Raw genomic sequence first — 16,356 nt, forward strand, 5'->3', positions numbered from 1 at the left:
CTTAAAAAGGAATAAGCTTCTAGAAATTTTATTTCTGAAAAACTGGTATACATAGTTAATACTACAGTCTTTGAATATTTAAAGTATTGCTATTTATGGAATCTTTTCCACCAATGATTGCTAATCATTAAGGTCAGAACACAATATTCTCATAATACTTAGAAAAATATTCATACAGCTCATTGTACAGGTGTTTGTATTAGCTTATCTATGTAATGAGGTTCCCGATATTACACATAAAATCCATCTGAATTTATAATGTATATTTTATCTTGGATGCTTAAGCATCTAAAGGTGATTCCAAAGTTGCCCAATGTGTGTGTGTGTTTTTAATCATTGGCCCCTCATACAGCGAGATAAGTGATACAATCACTTATTTCTGCTGCAAATGCCTAGTATTGATTCTTTGGCATTAGTCAAACAGAGAGTGATAAGAAAATAGTTTTTATGCACTTTCAGTAAGAATCTAAACTAACAGAAATAAAAAGAAGGGAACATGACAATTTCTTTTAATAACTCATGATAGCCATGTACAGTGACATTTTTCTTTTCTTAAATTACTTGTGCTCCAATGTCGTTCAATCTCCCTTTTTTTAATCCCATCTTCAGAACAAGTAGCTATCTGATCTGTAGCATTTATATTCTTCAAGCTGGTTACTGGAGCTGCAAACAGACTATGTTAATATAGAGAACTGAGTAAAAGTAAAAAGAATGGGCATGATTTCTTTTCTTTTTTTCTTCCTTTTTTTTTGATATCATGTAAAAATCCATTGAAGTGACTATATCATTTTTCAGTATTTTGTTTTAATATTATGGAATTTCTTTTCCACATATATAGAACTTACATGAGCTAAGTAATATTGAGAGGTCCTTAGCATTTGTCAAATACCAAATGCGATAATTTGTAAATGACATTAATTTTTATGCATGAGGATAAGTTATAACAAAATGCTGAAGCCACTTTAAGTAGATAAAGGATGCCTACTTAAGCACACACACTCAATGCCACGTAGCTAGTAAGCAGAGAAGCCTGGTTTTAGACCCCATGTGATATCAAAGTCAGTGTTGTTTTCACTGACCCTAGGAAGTTTACTCTTTCACCTATTTTTAGAGTTTTTTTTTTTAAGAAAAAGTTAGACTATTCCAAAGTTTAAATTTATTTGGTTTAAATTAACATTAAACAAGCACAATTACTCATACTTAATAGATAATCAAAAATAAATATTTGCTAAAATAAAAGGAATTTATTGAAATATGTAATTAGTTATATACAAGCATGTATTTAGTAGCCGTACCTAGCTTAGAAGCTACAAAATTTATTAAGAACTTTCAGTGTAATGTCTGTATATTGTCCATTTTTCTTTGGCAAAATCAAATATATATCTTTGGTAAAAGTCATTATATATCTTATAATGGTTTAGAGCATGTGTTCTGGAATTGTCCTCCTAAAGATAAAGTTTTGGTTCTGTCACTTACTAGCCCTGTAACTCAGAAAAGAATTTAACCTTTTGTAATTCAATTTTCTCAACTGTGAAATGTTAGTAATCATTGGACTTTTTGTTGATTTCTTATTTTCTTCTGGGCAAGCCAAACTCTTTGGAATGATAAAAAGAATAAGAAACTAATCTAAGCAATTGGCTGTATAAATAATCCATTACCAAAGCATGAGGAGAGTGAGCATCTCCTAATTTTCAGTCCCTGGTTTCATTCTTAGAGCTGTGTTGGTTGAGGCAATGGGAATATATAGCCATCAGACTTAAAAATACACTGGTTTATGCTTGCTTCAGCAGCATATATACTAAAATTGGAATGATACAGAGAAGATTAGCATAGCCCCTGTGGTTGGACCTAGAAAGCACAATATTTAGTCAGTCAGAGAAAGACAGTCAGAGAAAGAAATAAGTCAGTCAGAGAAAGACAAATACCATTATTTAGTGAAATAGTCACAGAAAGACAAATACCATATGATTTCATTCATATGTGGAATTTAATAAACAAAACAAATAAGCAAAAGAAAAAAAATAAGAGAGAGAGAGGCAAACCAAGAAACAGACTCTTAACTATAAGAATAAACTGATGTTTACCAAAGGGGAGGTGGGTGGGAAGATAGGTGAAATAGGTGATGGGGATTAAGGAATGCACTTGTGATGAGAACTGGGTGTTGAATGAAGTGTTGAATCACTATATTCTACACCTGAAACTAATATTACACTGTATATTAGCTAACTGGAATTAAAATAATAGCTTAAAAAATATGCTGGTTTGACCAGAGCTTGATTGAGGGGAGTGAAAAGTATGAAGTTTCCTAAAGTATGGTATGGGAAAAACAATGAGTGAATCAGGAAATGATTCTTGGATTTTGAGATAAAATTTATTTATTTATTTATTTATTTAAGGAGAGAGCAAATGGAGGAGAGGCAGAGAGAGAATCACAAGCAGGCTTTGTGCTATCAGCATAGTCTGACATGGGGCTCAAACTCACAAACTGAGATTATGACCTAAGCCAAAACCAAGAGTGGGTTGCTTAACCAACCAAGCCACCTAGGTGTCCCAAGATAAGTTTTGAATAAAAGGTAGATTTTATCTAGACAAAGAAGGAAAACATAGTTTAAATAAGAGGAATATGATATATAAAACTATACAGAAACAAATCCATATAATATCATTTTTGAAGAAATACAAATAAATAAAGGTGGATGGTGCAAAAATATATGTGGCAGAACATGACAGTAGAACGGTAAGCAGAGATTGAATCATTAATGGTCTTGGTGTTAAGCTAAAAAGTTCATTCTTTATATTTATTTTTTAAAAAATCTTAAATGTTTATTTTTGAGAGAGAGAGAGCGAGAGAGCGCATAACCTGGGGAGGGGCAGAGAGAGAGGGAGACACAGAATCCAAAGCAGGCTCCAGGTTCTGAACTGTTAGCCCTATGTGAGGCTCGAAGTCATGAACCTGTGAGATCAGGACCTGAGGTGAGATCACAACCTGAGGTGAAGTTGGATGATTAACCACCTGAGCCATCCAGGCATTCCCATTCTTTATATTTAAAGTAACGGGAGCAGAGCCAGATTAGAGGCAATGAGAGCATTTAAAAGACAATGATAGGAATCTAGGCAAAGGACAGTAGGCATAACAGAAAAATCCCTTTATGTTTGTATGTTGAAATGTGTCTAATGAAAATATGGGAAAGAAAGTATGGAAGAAGAAACCATACTGCCATTTTAGTATCCAGGGAATGGGGTTGGTGGGGAGGGGAATATTATTTATGTTATTTGATTTGTTACAGTCGGTATGTTTTATTTTTCTAAAAGAAGTGTATAAAAAGTCAATAAATTAGAAGTTCATTTATTAATTTTTTTCTGCTTAAAATACATGTACATTCTCTCTAAATTTGTAGTTGCTTTCTGCTGTTCACATATACAAAATAAAGAATGACTGCATATTTTAGCTATTGTTGCTTGTGCTTTTGTTGTCATATCCAAAAATATTGGTTGCCAAGACCAATGTCAAGGGCCTTTTTCTGTATGCTTTCTTCTAGGAGTTTAACAGTTTCAGGTTTTATACTTAAGTCTTTAATACATCGTGAGTTATTTTTCATGAATGATATAAGATAGGGGTCCAATTTACTTCTGCCTGAGGTTATCCAGTTTCTCTAACATCATTTATTGGAGAGACTGTCCTTTCTCCATTGAGTCAAATATTGGCTCCTTTGTTAATTATTAGTTGGGTCCCTTGTCAAATATTAATTGTCCCTGTATGTGAGGGTTTATTTTGGAGCTCTCTGTTCTGTTCTGTTGGTCTATGTGTCTGTTTTTATACCAATACCACATGGGTTTGATTACTATTGCTGTGTAATAGTTTGAAATCAGGAAATGTGATGGCTGTAGCTTTATTCCCCTTTCTTAGGATTATTTTGGCTATTCAGATTCATTTGTGGTACCATACAAATTTTAGATTTTTTTTCTATTTCTGTAAAAAATGTCATTGGAACTTAATAGGGATTACATTAAATCTCTAGATGGCTTTGGGTAGCATAGGCACTGTAACAATATTAATTTTTCTGGGGTGCCTGGCTGGCTCAGTCAGTAGAGCATGCAACTCTTGATCTCAGGGTTGTGAGTTCAAGCCCCATGTTGGGCATAGAGCTTACATTTAAGAAAATATTAATTTTCCTAATACATGAACCTGGAACAGCTTTCAATTTTTTGTGTCTTTTTAAATTTTATGAGTCTTGTAGTTTTCTATTTGGTTGAAGTTTTTCTTAAGTATTTTATTGTTTTTGATGCTATCGAGAATGGAATTTTTTTCTTTAGTTTTTCAGATATTTTATTGTTGGTACATAGAAACACAACTGGTTTTTGTATGTTGATTTTGTATCCTACAATCTTCCTGAATCCAGTGATTATTTCTCATTGTTCTTTGGTGGAGTCTTTTGGGTTTCCTATGTATAATGCCATGCCACATGGAAGCAAAGATAATCTTACTTCTTCTTTTCTGATTTTTTGTTTGTTTGCTTGATTGCTCTGGCTAGGACTTCCAGTACTATGTTGAATAGGAGTGGTGATAGTGGACATGTTTGTCTTGTTCCTAATCTTAGAGGAAACTGTTCCAAACTATCACTATTGAATATGACAAGCTGTGGGTTTGTCATATATGGTCTTTATTATGATGAGGTATATTTATTCAATATCCAATTTGTTGAGTGTTTTTTTTTCATGACAGGATGTTGTATTTTGTCTAATGCTTTTTCTGTATCTATTGAGGTGATCATATGGTTTTTGTCCTTAATTCTATTAATGTGGTATATTACCTTTATTGATTTATTTATGTTGAACCATCTCAGGGTTAAATCCTGCTTGATCATGGTGTACAATCCTCTTAATGTGCTGTTGAATTTGGTTTGCTACTGTTTTGCTGAGAATTTTTGCATCTATGTTCATCAGAGATATTGGTCTGTGGTTTTCTTAGAGTTTCCTTTTCTGTGATATCAGGATAATGCTGGCCTTGTAAATGAGTTTGAGATTGTTTCCTCATCTTCAATTTTTGGAAAATTGTGACATGGATTGGTATTAATTCTTCTTTAAAAGTTTGTTAAAAATCATCAGTGAAACTATCTGGTCCTGGACTTTGGTTTGTTAGGAGGTTTTTGATTACTGATTTAATCTCAAAGATATAATTTTAGGTTTATACACTAGTACCTAAAATTTATGTCAGAAATAAGTAATATTAGAGGAGATTTTTAATCATATCTATTTGGTTTCAAGTTGTTACAAAGTATAGCTTTATAACATAACTTTTACTTATTCCATCACTGTGGGCAAAATTTTAATAGAAATAATAGCAACAGAAACATAGTAACTCTGAGATTTCCAAATGGAACAAGTTGCAAACAGAATCTATTTCATTCCAATCACAGTCCAAATGTCTTAAAATAAGCAATGGATATACAATGGATAAACATGATACATTTAACAAATCCTTAAATATTGTCTTTTTTCACAGCCATTAAATTAACAGGATTTTTATTTCAATGCAGTTTCCAAAATGCTACTGTCAGATAAAATATACTTAAATCCATGTGCTTCAACATCCCCTTTTTATATGAATTACATTAATCATTTAAAACAAAGAGGCCCAGACTTTCACAGAGGCAACTATTAAAAATGCATTCCTCTATCAAATTTATAATGAATACTTGCTTCTCTTATTAAAGAAGATACATTAACCAGTATGGGAGAATTAAAAATAAGATAATAAAGTATCATATTCATCATTTTACTCAGACTTCTATCAGTAATATCCCTTCCCTGTTTTAAATATGAATGTGATTTTTGCATAGTCATATTTTAAAGTTGTAAAAAAGTAGCAAAATAGTAAAAAACATGTTTATATTGTGAAAGAACAGAAGCACCATTTTGTTGTTTTTTTCTTATATTTTTTTTACATAAAACTTAGTGAAATTACATTTCTATGAACAATTGTTTAAATAATTTTGAAGTAATGAGTGGGCCAAACGTTTTTTAGCTCAATATAACTGTTAGAAAAATTAATACCAAACTTTCTGTGTTTTTTCTGAGCTGGTCTTTTTGCAATTGACTATGAAAGTAAATTCATCAAAAAATATTTGTACATGTCATCTGGAGAATAAAATGACTTGCAAACAGACTCTCAAGTGAATGGTGTGTGTGTGTGTGTGTGTGTGTGTGTGTGTGAATTTTTTAGGAAGGATAAAAGCTAGAAAAGAGAACAGAGATTAACTAGAAGAAACCATGACCTTGCAATTACAGTAGTTTTCAAACTATAACATGGTGTGGAAAAATCAGAAGATAAAAGATGCAACACATAATAAAGTCCTAGATTTTCATTTGTGTCATGACCCACATTTTGTGTGAATAATCATAAACTGGGCATTTAGCATTGGGATATTTTTTCCAAAGATAATCCTGCAATAAAGCTAGATATTGAATTGACAATTGTAATATAATTATTCAAGTTTACTTTAGAAGTTCAGTGATCATTTTTTATTTTTGTTTTTTTGTCCATTACTCACCCACTTACTATCTTAAGTGCCTAATGACCTTTCCTGATTTATAAACATGCAGCAGAAGACTAATGGACCAACATTTGGGGCTGGCTGACCTTTCCTACATTTCTGAGGCCTTAACCTCTCATTTATTTTTCTTCTACAAGTGTATAAATCAAAATAAAGCAGGTCATACTATGAAGAGTTAACTTTGTCAGTGACATATATTTATGTCTTTGTTGAAGAAAAATCTACATGAGAGCCATTACTTTCCTGTTCAGTGACTGTGCAGTGATTTCCAAACAAGTGATAGAAGCACTCCAGATTCAGATGATTTTAACCCTTAAATAAAAAGGATTTTGGTATCAAGGTGAAAATAAATACAATCAACCATTATCTTTTTCTTGTATACTATTTAAATTGTATGAGCTCTGATTTAAGTGGAAACTATAATTAGGAGAAGGCAAACACATCTATGTGACACACCTGAAGCCTGTTCAGCATTATGTCCCACCATAGCTTATATTCTCCTCTCTTTTACTAACATTTATTTTTTGGCTGTTTTATAGTAGTTTCTTTCATTTTTTTACTATTTTCCACTACTGGACATGCCCTATTTCTCCTTTGCTACTGCTTACTGGGGCTACTCTATAAGAAAATTAAAATACCAGAACTACACATTTTTAATAAGGATTATTATATTTTAATAGTTTAAAAAATCCCAATTCTCTGAGTGTCTCTTGCCATTTCACCAAAAGAGTAAAAAATATCACATTATTTATTTGATTATGGACTTGTAAAATAAATAACATCAACTCTTCAACAATTCAATTATCTAGTTGCACATAATTATTTGGTCAGCGAATCTAGAGATAGCATAGAAATGACTATCAAGGAAGCAGTCACATTACTGTCTCTGGAAGAGTATTTTTATGGTCAAAGAAGGACCTTTATCCATTAGAGACTGGTCTGTTTCACAGTTAACACAAATCAGAAGCTGATGTGTGAAGTTTGTTTTGATAAGTAAAAATTTTAATTTTTTAAATTTCTTTTAAACAATATCTTGTAAATATTGTTAAAACCCCAACTACTTAGTGGGCATTTATAATTGTTTTAGCAGTGTTCATTATCATTTTTCAATTGTCTAGGGATTCATGTGATTCTTAGGAAGCTGACTCTATCTATCTATCTATCTATCTATCTATCATCTATCTATCATCTATCTATCTATATCTATCTATCTATCTATCTATCTATCTATCTATCTATTTTTTAAGTAAAGTCTACACCCAACTTGGGGCTCAAATTCATGACTTTGAGATCGAGAGTTACCTGCTATACTGAGTCAGCCAGGTACCCTTCCATCCATATGTTTAAGGGGAGATCACAAGGTAGTGCAAGCTGATCAGTGCATTGTTTCTCTCTGGATACATTGATCTAAATTTATTTGGTTTGTTTTCATACCTTATGCTTCTCTACTTGCAACTCTGGGACAAATAGTTTATAAAGTCCTACACAAACTCTACCTTTGTTAACTCTCTGAACTCATCACCTATTATACTCTCCCTTCTCTCTCCACCCCAGTCACACTGATCTCCTTGTAATCTCGAATAAATCAGTCATATTTTTGCTATAAGCATCTTTGCACCAGTTGTTTCCTGTACCTATAATACTCTTTCCACAGATAACAGTACTTCAAGTTTTTGCTAAAATTTACCTTCTTAATGAAGCCTACTCTGAAGACACCATTTAAAGAGTCAACTTACCCTAACACTTCCAATTATTGTATGTTTTGTGATACACTTATAGTAAAAAAATGATTTATCCATCATGGTACTAACCTTAATGAAGGACAAAATCAAAGATAGTAAACAAATACTGGTTGGATTATTTTGTGAGTATGATAAACCCAGGTAAAATTCACAAAATATTTATCAATTCAAGCTAGGAAAGTGAACATAAACAAGAACATATCAGGAAGTCATTTTCATATGAGTATAAATGTGATTCACAGACATAAACACACAATATATGACGTATTTTAAGTTGTGTTTTATGAAAATGCTTCAGAATCTACTTGAAAGAATGGAAAAGAAGATGAGGAAATGGCTGAGCAGGTGGGGTATTAAGCCCTCAGCATTTGTTAAGGAAGAAAGCAGAAGGTGGATGGAGAGTACCCTACTAATGCATAACTTAGAAATTTGGAAGGAACTTGCTTATACTATAAGTATTAGATATATGATAATTGATATATTTTAAAGTGAACAATAATTTTTTCTGTATCACTTTAATAATTATAAAATCATATATTTTATTTATATTTAGAGACAAAATATTCTAAGACACTCTGTGTTAGTTGTATGACAAAAATGTAAAACTAAGCGCCTAGTTTCATAATGCATCCAAGTTAAGAGAGTCCTTTCACTTGTTAAAATTTACCAAGTTTTCCACATATTAGCAGAGTGACACACACAGAAAAGGAAAACAGAAGAAAGCTTCTATCAGTCATGTTTTCTGATCATTTGGAAGTATAGAATCTATTTTCTCAAAAGAAGTTACCTTGCCATGTAAAATGAATTCCTTAAAGCATTGTTTAAGTGGAAGGTTTACCAATAGATCACAGCAAAGGTAAGTGTTTCTTCTTGTTTTAAAATAATGTTAATTTTTGTCTAAAGCTATTTTCATTGATTCATGCTCACATACATACACAAAATATGTGTGTGTGTGTGTGTGTGTGTGTGTTTGTGTGTGTGTGTGTTTGTAGGTGTGATTTCCCACCTTGTTTGTTAAATTATCAAGGTATCTTAATGAGAAGCCAATTTTTTCATGATAAAAATGTTTTCTATCTTGGTATCATATAATAATCTAAATAGCTTATCCTTGACATCGATAACTATTTGAAATGCTTCTCAGTAACAATAGTCTCCCTGAGATGTGAATTTGGACAACAATGTGAAACCTGAGCATATTTATGATTTACTAATAGCTTTGATAATTAAGCTGATATTTTGTACAAAGAATCTGTCTTATAAAATTATTGGAATCTTTCACTTAAAGATAACAAGTACATTGAATCCTTGGTGTGTTTTTTTAAGAACAGGAATAGTTGCTTTTTTGACAATTTGCAGTTATAGCATTTATATCCATTACAAAGCAGATAAAAATCATTTACTTACAAAAAGAGCATAACACTTTAAATGGCAACCCTTATCTTCTAATTTTATTATTATTATTATTATTATTTTAGGAGAAACAGCCACCTGAGACAAGACCACAAATGACACACTGTCTCTCAGTTTCCACTTAACTTGATTAAAAAAGAACACAGTTTGTCCTTACTCATTCCCAGTAGCCTTACTGGAGTTAATACAACAGATGTTTTGTCACCCAGATAGTCACATGATTGCTTTTCACTCCAGTGAACATATTTGGAAATAAGCTAATGAGGCGATCTGTAACAAACACACTTGGTCCCCTTTGGCTGATATTTCTTTGCTGTTGTCATTTATCCTTCATTGTCAATTAAATAAAAATAAGCAGCAATTGCTTTCCCACTACTGTACATTCAGAAATAAATCTGTGTAATGTGGTGTATAAATGTGTTTTTGTTGAAATGTTCAAGTTCAAGTGATGAACTTTAAGTCTGTGCTAATTGTTTAAATGAGGGCACAGAGATTTATGAAGACCTAAGCTCATTATAAGAAGCACTACTGTCATAAAAGTATGCTCTTAATGGAACCCTCTCTCCATTTATATGATATGAGCATTTTGGTTAATTCTGGGGTTTATGAACCAACATATCCCTGTTGAAAATGCTAATGACCTAATGTGATTGGCATTATCTCCATAACAAGTGACTAGACATGCTTATCTCCAGTATATATTAAGTGATATCCAATGACCAGCCTTATGTTTACTGATGTTAGTGACAAGAAAGCTCAGCCCCAGGTGCTGTCAGTCATTTTCTCTGAGCTAATACTTTTTCTTAATAGACACTTAATTAAAAAAAATATAAGATGGTATTTTTGCAGAGTAATTAGTGTTCAGGGAATTCATAATTGTAAGATTGATTCTCTGGTTAAAACTTATTTCTATTATATAATAAAATTGGTTGAAATGTTGTTTTATTTTTGTTTTAGTATATACAAAGTTTTGCCTTTCAGATACCCCTGTTGTATTTCATCCTCTTAAACTCTGTCTCTCTTCTGGGAAGGGTCCATAAAAGTCTCATGGGTAAACCCTGAGAAAGATGGATAAGAGGAAGAGGTTGGAGTTTCCTTAGAAAGGGTAAACAGGCTGAATTAGGTCAAGCCATTAGATGTGGACGTGTTAAGACTATGCTTCCTAAGCTTTTGTATTTAATGAATGAACACAAACTTAAAAAAATAATTCAGAATGACAGTATTCCTAAGGTCTTTCATGGTGGTGGTATTTTTCAGGTGAGACCAATAAAACAACACAAAAATAAATCAATAATATTTTTGCAGTGGTTGGGCCAATGATCTCCATTGCCTCCCTCAAAACCATCCAAATTGAGAATAACTAATGAACAAATTGTTCTTACTGTTCAAATGGTTCCTTTCAAACCATACATTGTCTCTTAGAAGTTTTAGAAACATCACTAACCATATTCTATTACATCTCTTAATAAAAGAAATAGTATTTTATTACTAATAATGTAAGAAGGATAGTCTTAAGACATTTCCTGCAGTTTAAACCCAACATATGCAAAGATATTTTTAATTAATAGAAAATAAGATCTTATTTTCCCTTGGGGTGCCTGGTTGGCTCAGTCGGTTGAGCTTTAGACTTTTGATTTTGGTTCAGGTCATGATCTCATGGTTCATGGATCAAGCCCCACATTGGGCTCCATACTGTCAGTGGAGCCTGCCTCGGGTTCTCTGTCTCCCTCTCTCTCTGCCCCTCCCCCACTCACACAAGCTCTCTCTCTCAAAATAAACTTAAAAAAAAAAAGATCTTCTTCCCCCTCCTCAGATAACATTGAAGAAAGAAAACTAGGAGTTAGGAGACACCTGGGTGGCTCTGTCAGTGGAGCATGTCACTTTTGATCTCAGGGTCATGAGTTTGAGCCACACATTGGGTATGGGGCCTACTTAAAACAAACAAACAGAAAAAAAACTAAGAGTTAGGAGCAGTAGTGGCAAAGTGTAGAAGTTCCACCAGACCAGGTCTGAATGTTTTCCACTCCCCTAATTTCTGCTAAGACTTCCAGCTTTAGGTAGACAAATGCACAACATACCCAGATGAAGACCGCACCATGTAATGGACTGAAAAAAGTTTTAGTAAAAGTCTAGTCACATTTGGAAGTCACAATGAAACCACTTAAAAACATAAAGTTGAACAAAAATCAAAATGACTTTAGTGAAGCGTGATTTCATTTATTATTTATTATTTTTTTAAAAAAATTAATTTTATTTATTTTTGAGAGAGGCAGAATATGAGCAGGGGAGGGGCAGAAAGAGATGGAGACACAGGACCTGAAGCAGGCTCCAGCTCTGAGCTGTCAGAACAGTGCCTGATATGGGGCTTGAACTCACAAACTATGAGATCATGACCTGATCCAAAGTCAGACACTTAACCCACTGAGCCACCAAGGCCCTCACAAAGCTTGATTTTAAAGTAACCCCTTTCTCTCTTCTGCAATCTTCCTCTCTTCCCTTCTTAGCCTTTTGTTTCAGTAATCCAGTACCACCCTAAAGACATGAAGAAGGAGGCTGGTAACAACACAGTTCTTGTATTTCCTTATAGAACGACCACCCCCCACCCCTTTCCCCTGAGCTTGAAGTTTTTGAAGACCATAGCCTGCTTCAGCCTCCTTTGCCTGGCAAAACAATAAAGCTATTGTTCCTCTTTTTTCTTAATGTTTTAAAGTTTTTTAAAAAAAAATGTTTTATTTATTTTTTAATGAGAGAGATAGAGACAGAGGTGGAGAGAGGAGACACAGAATTTGAAGTAGGCACAGAACCTGACATGGGGCTTGAACTCATGAACCGTGAGATCTTTACCTGAGCCAAAGTAGGATGCTTAGAGGACTGTGCCACCCAGGCACCCCTAAAGCCATTGATCCTCTTTATCCCAAATTCTGTCTGTGCATTATGTTTTGCTTTCAAAACATGGAGGTCGGTTTTCAACAAGAAGGCACCCGGAAGTAAAATGAAGAGCAAAGACATCTGGTAAGTCTTCAGGAAAATGAAACAACCTACTTAGTTGTTAATGGTCATGGGAAAAACAATTGGTCATTTAGAGACTGAACTGCCCAGGATATTGTCAGTGTCCATAAAAAAATCTATACATTTAAGAATTTATATACATATCTTTGTATATTTTATGTTAATTAAAAATATCTTTGTAACTTGATATTTTTATCACTAATAATGGGAAGATGAAAGGTGTCACTGCCTTGCTTGTTTCAGGTAACCCATACTTGCTTTAAAGTGCAAGCACAGGGAAAAGCCAACAGAACATAATATACCATGAGTCTAATCACTTAGGGTATTGAAAGAAGAGTGCACTGATGTGGCTGTTATCTTTCTCTTGTACCTTTTTGGTGACTATTGAGCCAGCTACATTCAGTGTCGCCATTTACCAGTCTTCTTTGCAGTGGAATCGAGCACATTAAATTATCAGTTCTTTTCTCCTGGTTGATTTGGTAATCTATGCACATTATGGAGGATTTAGACAATGTTTGAAACCTAGTCTAACATCTTTCAATACACATGGAGCTAAACTACATAAAATCTCAAGAAATACTAAAAGACAGATGTCAATAGCAAGGAGTAATAAAGTACATATATTTTATGTAAAGAATTTTTAAGTGAGCAGTAAAATAGAAGAAAGAGAACGCATGTATGAAATAGACCTAGGGTCTTTGTTAAATGATATGAAGCATTTGGGGTGCCCTAAAATCTAAAAATGCAGAGTAATATTATCTTATTTTTAAACCAGTTATATCCACCTGATTGCTTCCTCTGAAGTATACTAATAGCACAGATTTTCCAGGGGAATTCAGAGAGACAAACTATGCAAGGCAGCACATCATGAATATGTGTTCTGAGATTGAAGAAAATGCATTGATATATAGTCCCAATTGTGATTTTTGTACAACACATTGTCCTAAGCATTGGTAATGAGGGACATCACATTAAATTTACCACTTAATGTCATTTAACATATATTATAAGATCAATAAACTATTTATGTATTTCATTTGTTTTCAGACTTTATGTTGATTCTGTATACTTGAGTTTATAATGTGTTTATTACAAAAAATAAAAATATGAGAACATAAGGTAAAAGACATTTTCTAAGAATAACATTTTTTTCAACTATAGCTTAAATAAATTGTATACTTTCTCTTAGAACTTGTTTATGTGAGAAGGTTTGTGACACACTTTTTTGTGTGTGTCAAGTTTTTAAAAGTTGTTTCTTCTCAAATCGTTCTACTTTTCTTACTACTCAAAAGTTTTAAAAAAACAGAAAACACTAAAATATGTTTGAGAGATATATTACATCATGATACAGGCTGACATTGTAATAAATTGTTTGCCTGACACAGGTTCTACCTCTTTCTGTCCCTTTGTCTCTACACACATGCACACACACACACACACACACACACATACATACACACACATGTATACACACACAGTTTTTCTAAATCTCGTTATCCACCCCTCCAGTTGTAAACAGTAATTAAATTTTCATGAATGAAATATGATAAGAATGCCTGGAATAATGCCTTTCACACAGTACACATACAGTACATGGGATCCTTTGCTTTAGTTGAATTTGGCTTCTCAGTATGAGGGGGGAAACAGCATTAAGAATAAGAACTGATGTCAGTGGTATCATTTCATCTTGAACCATATCTTGACAAATTACCTATATCTGTTGAGTGGTAAGAGGATACTGATAATTTCCAAAGCATTTGTCCTCACTTTAATATAGTATGACACATGCTTTGGTATGAACTGGGTGAAATATCTGAACTCATGTGCAGTAAAACTTCTAATCTGACTTGTAGGACATTCTCAATCAAAATGCATTTATTGAGTCTTAGGAACTTTGGTGGCTACAAAGAATTTTAAGTCATAAACTTTGCCTTTTATGAACTTCTCTATTTTATTGTATGCCTTAGATAGAGTCCCTATGAAAATTACATAAAAATTGACACCTGTAAGCAGCTAAATCCTGTATCATCAACAAGTGCACACTATACCAATTAAATATCATAGTAATAGCAGTTTCTGATATGGTTTCTCAGTTCTAGTTATATAGTTATATAGCAAATTCAGTTTTATCTGAAACAATTTGCTACCATTTTACTCTCTTAAGATACATGTTAAATTCATTTTTAAATATCAAATATGTTTCAATAATAACATTTATTTATTTATTTATTTATTTAAAGTTTAGTTATTTATTTTGAGAGAGTGAGAGCATGAGTGGGGGAGGGGCAGAGAGAGAGGGAGAGAGAGAATCCCAAGCAGGCTCTGTGTTGACAGTGTGGAGCCTGACATGGGGCTTGAACTCATGAACTTTGCAACCATGACCTGAGCTGAAATCAAGAGTTGGATGCTTAACTGAGCTATGCAGGCATCCCTCAATAATATATTTTTGAGAAAACTCAAGGGCATGTGAATACCTTTAGCCATTATTATTCAATCACAAAGGGAATTCTAACATGAATAGAAACATGACTGATCTGAAAGTTTGAAATAGTGGTAACTACGTGGAATTGTTGCTTATTGAATTTTCACTAATTCAGTGTAATACTAAGTCAACCTTACAATGGCCAACCTACTTGGTCTCTATTGATTGACACTTGTGTTACTATTTAATTTTGAATGTACATGGAAACATAGTCTTCAGGGACACGTGCAATGATCTTTGGAATACTTTAGAAACATAATCAATCCTAAATCTATGCCAGATTGTTTTCCAATCAAAGATAGAAAGAGGAGATACATATTTAAATAAGATAGAATAAAATATGTCTCTATGGAGAAATGCCCAAATAATGTGTTTGTGTAAGCTCTGGACAGGTGTATGCCTTAGATAGAGTCCCTATGAAAATTACATAAAAATTGACACCTGTAAGCAGCTAAATCTTGTATCATCAACAAGTGCACACTATAGCAATTAAATATCATACTAATAGCAGTTTCTGATATGGTTTCTCAGTTCTAGTTATATAGTTATCCAAAGAGTAACTCAGTCTGTCTCCAGTGAATGCTTTGCATTTTTGATAGGACATAAAAAGGATAACTATGCTCTTTTATGAGAAAATTATTTATCCATTATTAAGGACTTTTCATTCAATCAGTAATTTATGATAACAAAATCTTAAGTGCTGCATTTTTCCCCCTGATTTTATGTGATAGCCCGTGTTTGAATCAGGGAGAGAGAACATCTGACTTCCAATTCCCTGGCTCATTTTTCACTTTCTAATAGCAGGTATAATTATAACATAGAATGTCACAACTCTTTGTTGATACTGTTTAGACAAAAATAAAAATAAAAATAAAGAAGGATTAAGAAGCTCTGTTATGGGCATTGTAATTCTCCAAATCAAAACAAAGTCTGTAAACAAACAGCAGTAGGGAAATGATCTTAACTAGCTGATGTATGAAGAGACTCAACCTCCAGTTCTTAAATTATAGCTGCTTCCAGATTAAAGCAATGCTCCTGATGGAGCAGTGTGCTTTATATCCTCTGGCAACATCCTTCTTTTATTGCAGTAGAAACCAATGTTGAATTTCCTGAATAATTACATAAATAAACCATGCACTTTACTTATTTGTGTGCCCAT

General features: G+C 33.0%; 1 pseudogene; it reads left to right on the forward strand.

Moving 5' to 3' along the window:
* Positions 1-1,774: 1,774 nt before the first annotated feature.
* On the forward strand, positions 1,775-1,868 carry LOC122235594 (annotated as a pseudogene).
* The last annotated feature ends 14,488 nt before the right edge of the window (positions 1,869-16,356 follow it).

Source organism: Panthera tigris, chromosome X (assembly GCF_018350195.1).
Source record: "Panthera tigris isolate Pti1 chromosome X, P.tigris_Pti1_mat1.1, whole genome shotgun sequence".
In the NCBI taxonomy this organism is placed as follows: domain Eukaryota; kingdom Metazoa; phylum Chordata; class Mammalia; order Carnivora; family Felidae; genus Panthera; species Panthera tigris.